Genomic DNA, 6,000 nt, shown 5'->3' with positions numbered 1-6,000 from the left:
ATATCAAATTAAAAAAAAGGGAATAAAAAAAGTGACTGAACAGGATAGATAAAAAGAGAGCCTGTTAAATTTGCATTTGAATTTTAAATTATTGCGAACTTTTAACAAACTGAAAAATATGAAAAATTGAAAGGATAAAACAAAAGGCAGAGAATTACCTATTTGACACTTTCTTTTTTAAACTCTTAAAATTTCTCATTACAGAATTTAATTCCGCAACAACGCTAGCCATCATGTTGCTAAATTAAGAAGTTCTTTTTGCAAAACAATCAACTTTTATATGTCATGATATTTAAAAATAATACAATGTTTTCATGAACATAATTTGTAAATAAAGAGAATTTCAAAATATATTTTTCACTTAAGTACCGTAGTAACATGCGCAATTATTGTTTTAGCGCACGTCATAAATTTTGAGATTTCTATTGTGAAAAATTATGTAAAAGTAAATTAAATAGCCAAATAAAATTTGTGCTGACCATTTACTCGACACCATCCTTTCCGAAAGTTCGCGGTACCCAAAGGTCTAGGTAATTAAAAATATTAAATTCACAAATAAATGTCAAAGCATAACAGTTCTCGAAATACACAGCTATTTTAAAACAATTCCCCGTAGTTTTTTTATAGATTTTTAGTTACCTCCTAAATACTCTCCTTTTCAAGAGTTACTCTCCTTTTAAAGAGATCACTTTCAATCAAACCTATTTTAAAGCTTTAATCAAGAACCCGAAATTAAAATATTATTTTTTAGTTGCTAACATACTTTTGGAATTCCTTTAAAAAAGTAAGACAATTAAGTGCCTCATTTTGAAATATTTAGCCACCATTTAGTGGTTTTAAAATAACTTTAGTTTTTCAATTGGTCTAACACTATTTCATTTGGGTTTTAGGGGAATGTGAGTCACACAACAATAAAAAAGCTTGGCTTAAAGTTTAGAGAAAAGATATTTGTTTGGCGAAAGCTATAAGGATCAAACAAATGATTATTATAGGACGATGTAATATTTTGTGACGAAACAGGAAAATTTTATGTTGCAACGAAGAACCAACTAAGGTGTCGAGAAATACGTTATATAGACTATAAATAATAAAAATATTATAAAAACCGTGGTTTTTAAAGAAAAAAACCTTTAATTTTTTCTTCTAAAAACCGTTTCCTTAATGGTCATATTGACAAGAGTCAATATTTGACCAATTACTCGTAATATTGAGAATAGTCAGTATTTGGCAATTTTTAAAAAACAAATTCGGTAAGGGTAAACATATGAAATATTCAATTTAGTTATAACTGCTGAATTTTATTTATTTTTTTCCTTTTGTTATATTACTTAGGTTAAGAACATGAAAAAGGCTTTATTTGTATGTCTACTATCCTTTAGAACTTTTCCAAAAAATTTTTGAAAAAAGTGCTTATTAGTTTTACTCTGTCCGTCCGTGAACATGTTTACAGAACTTCTACGTGCTGGAAGACAGAAAGCTGAAGTTTCATATGTACATTGATCTTTAGTAGAAACCTATTCCCGTAAAAGAAAAGCCTGCCCATCTCCTCCCCTCTAAAAGTTATAGTCCTCAAAATCCTAAAAATCTCATTTTTGACTTTATATTGTAACGAAACCAATTTAGAAAATATAAGAGCTGTGGTATTGAAATTTCATATAAACGAATATATTAGTAAAGCCAATGTGTTTCATAAAAGTTGTTGAAATTGCTTGGCTCCTTCTGGTAGCTGCCATATAAATTCAAAAGTTATTTTGCCATATTTTAGAAAATATTGAAAACACAGTACCGAAATTTTGCATAAATTAATATGTTAATATGGCATATTTATTCGCAAATAAGATAACAAATTCGTTAGATTGTTTTTAAAAAAAGTATTTTCACTTGTTGATGGGAAAAGTGCTACACTACAAACCATTTCATGCACTATTTTTAGAACGAAATCATAATATTATTCATTCATTGATTTTGAATGAAATTAAAGTAATTTCGTGACAAATTGAGTTTATGCAAAAGTTTCTTCTGTTTTAACGTTGTAATTGTAAGCGTTATTAAATGTTCATAATTGCATCCTCTTTTTAGATGTAATTAAATCTCTATAACGATGACTAAACAAATGGAATGACAAAACATAAAACTCCCTTCTAATTTTTTTAATTTTTCATGAAACCCGTAAAAATATGTTAATAAGAGAGAATTTGTTTTATTTTGTAACTTTGAACAAACCTCTGCATGACTCCATTTTATTATGTAATCATGTATATAGATTAGAGCATTCCTCTTAAATTGTTGTTCCCATAAAGATAGAAACAATAAAGAATATCAACCTTAGTTGCATAAAATTGAACTATTGAACCCGTTCTAATTATAAAAACTTTTCTCGTCTTTTTTAATGAATTTTTTATTTTTCTATTATTTTTTTATATGTATATTTTTTTCTATATTTGTTTGTTTTGTTTAACTTTCATATAAATTTTTTTTATGTTTTATTTTTGCAGGCGGTTGCAATGGGGTGTATTCCAATAGAGCCCATCTTTTTTATCATGTTCTTTTTTTCTTAGTACAGTTTCATTTAATTGATGAATAAATAAATGAACAGTTAAAAAATAGGCAAAACTTCTCTCAATTTCAAAACTAATCGCTAACAGCTCAACCCAAGTTATGTTAGTATAAAAGAATAAAATATATTGATATAAACAGACTAATTTAAAAAGTAGAACACTTTGAATATATCCTCAAAATCTATTATAGTTTTCTCTAATACTTCATCACAAAACATTTAAATATTCAAATATTTTGTACAGATATGTTTATATAAGTATGTTTATGAAAGATAAAAATAGAAGCAAGTAAAACGTAAAAAAAAAAAGGGTATGGTCATTCACAGCGCGGAGCCATAACATAAACCTAATTAATTTTTAAATTTATTTTGATTGTAAGACATTTTCCAAAAACACAAAATTAAAAGAAAAATTTTTCAATCCATTAAATGATTTAAACAAATTCTATAGCATAGGAAATAAAGCCCAAACAAAATTATAGAATTTTTTACTCAAATAGTTTCGATAACTATTGAAATAAAAAATTCTATGTAATTTAGTTTTTTTTATAAATTTACTGAATATATATATACATATATTACATACATTCTATATTTATGAAAAATTTAAAAAAAAGAGAGAGTGAATGGAAATTAAATTAAAGAAAGAGTAATTTAAATTTTTAAAAATTTTGTTTTAACTGAAATATTCTAGATGAATATTTCGTCATAATTCACAAATACTAATGGTAAGCCTTTATTTTCATTCTTACCATAGCACCTTTTAATAAATCTAATTTTCCACCTTTTAATAAATCTCAATTTTATACTAGGTATAACAGAGTTTTCAAAAACTTTTTCAACAATGTTATTTCCCTATCTTAATTTTACCTTTACCCGCTAAATTTTGTTGATCATATATTGTGTAAAATAAAATTTAGTAATTTGTAAACAGAAATGGTACAAATTTTCTAAAGTAGAAAATAAATTAAAAAAGAAAATTTATATTAGAAATATTTTGAAAAGATTCAAAAATACAAATTAACTATCAAACAAAATTCAATTCACTACTGGCCGGCGTTTTTTAAATACAAATATACAAATTGATTCCATGTTGTAGATTAAAACAAAAGAGGATAAAAGGAATGACAGCTTCTTGGTAGATCTATTCATTCTAACAAATATTAATCATATATATATATATATATATATATATAATGAATTGTTTAAAAACAATAAGATTAAATAGAACAGAGGGAAAGAAAGTGACTGATCTCATTAATTTAATCCTTTTTCCTAACATTTTTTTTACCTTATTACTTTTAAAAATTCTGAAAGCAAAAATAATATGTTGGAAAGGATTTTCATTAATACTCTAATAGGCAATCCTTTTGTTAAAAAACAAACATAATAATAATATTATTGTAAAACTTTAAATATTAACCCCCATGGGTAAAGGTTTCGATTATTTATGATTAAATTATTGTAATTAACTATGGATCTGGTCACTTTAATTAATTTTTTGTTTATAAAAAGGCTATACAATTAAGGTTTCTAAGAAGTCATTTGGTGGAAATGAAGGCGGTTTTATGTACATAAATGTTTATAAACCATAAAATTTCTTTTTCCTGTAGAAAGACCTAACCTTATTAATTAGAATTCATTTTTTTTTAAAGACCAATACTTTTACTTTATTATGTTAAAACAAATATATAAGAATAAATAATTACGCATACATATATATACAGGTGTGTGAAATTACAAAATGTTCTTTAATATTCGGAATGTACGAGACAATTTCAGTAAAATTTTAAATCTGAATAGATTTTTTTAAGAATCGTCTTAAATGTTTTACATAAACCTTCTTTATATACTATCGAGTAGGGCACTTTGTATTTTTGTTCCACTTTTCCGAAAACATATAATTGTAAAGTATAAGAATCTACTTGATTATAATTACAACAATTGGTATATTATTAATCATTTATATTTAAATACTGAATGTTTAATTTAGTTTCTTTAAATTTGAATTAAACTTGTCATTTAAAATACATAGGATATAAAAAAATGAATTTTTCCTTTATTTGCCCAAAACCTCAAAATTCAAAATTAATATTGATATTTTTTTCACCAAACAGCATTTTTACTTATTTTAAAAAAATAATTCAAAAACAAAAATTTTAAATATTAAAGGCCCTAAAATTTTTCAACATTTTTTAAAATACGGAATTTAATTTACATTTTTTTTTTTTCTGTATAAATATAGTTTAGGAAAAACTCAAAGAATCTAGAAAAAATATGAATTCAGTATACAAAAATTAAAATAAAAACAAAAATGGAATTATTCAACGCTCATAGGGGGGTAATAAGCTTTTATCTTAAAAATCTATTCGAAAAAAAAAACTTTTTCTAAATTATTGGAAGTTCATTGATTATTTTTATTTTTTATTTAATTTTAATATAGAAGGAAATTTGAAATATTTTTTTCTATAGCCAAAATTAAAAACTTTTTTTATATTCCAAAAAAAATTTTTACTATTACTCAGCAGTTAGTTATAACAGCAGCTGAGCGTACCGAATTCTAATCAATGACAACAATTTCTCACCTTCAGATGAATTTTAAACGCAATCAGACATTATTTACCTGATATAATGATAATAGTAGCTAGATTATAGAAAAAAAATAAAAAAAAAGAAGTTGAAAGTAAGTGTAAATGCTATAGAGGAGAAACAAGAGGCAAGAAAACAACAAAAAGTTATTTAACTAAACGAATGCCAAATAAACGCTTTAGGGAGTAAAATTGAAAATCACGAATTACTTTAATCGAAAATTTAAATCGATTTTTTTATTATTATTATTATTGTTATTCAATGGGTAAGCAATTTAATTATTGCATAATTATACAAATTTTTATGTTTTGACTTTTGATAACCAAAGAAATTAAGTCATTATTATTTTAATAATTGTATGTACGAGTATGTATATGCATATATGTATATACAAGTATACCCATATATTTGTGTATTTATATGTATAATTATGAATCTTACCCATTAATATTTACACGTATACACAAAATGAAAAACCACAATTTTCAATATTTGAAAAAAGGTTGGAAATTATTTGTATTTCTCTTTTTTGATTTATTTAAATTTTGTTTATGTTAATATTGTTTTTGTATCAAAAGTAAATAGACAGCGTCAGAAGGTCACTGCAGAACAATTATAATTTTATTTTGGAAGTTGAATCATACATGAACAATATTGGTTCCGTTTGATGTTTTAAAATTGAAAATTGTGGTCAAAAACTTATTACATTCATAGTATGTATTGCAACAAACATAGTACTATGTACCTTATAATATGTTATATCAAAATATACATTTAATTTATAATTTCAAAACATTTTGGATTTATAATTATGAAATAATATTCAAGTTAGCAAAAAAACATGCATGTGTATA

Source organism: Condylostylus longicornis, unplaced genomic scaffold (assembly GCF_029603195.1).
Source record: "Condylostylus longicornis isolate FDR11 unplaced genomic scaffold, ASM2960319v2 ptg000040l, whole genome shotgun sequence".
NCBI lineage: Eukaryota > Metazoa > Arthropoda > Insecta > Diptera > Dolichopodidae > Condylostylus > Condylostylus longicornis.
This window is presented reverse-complemented; position numbering follows the sequence as displayed.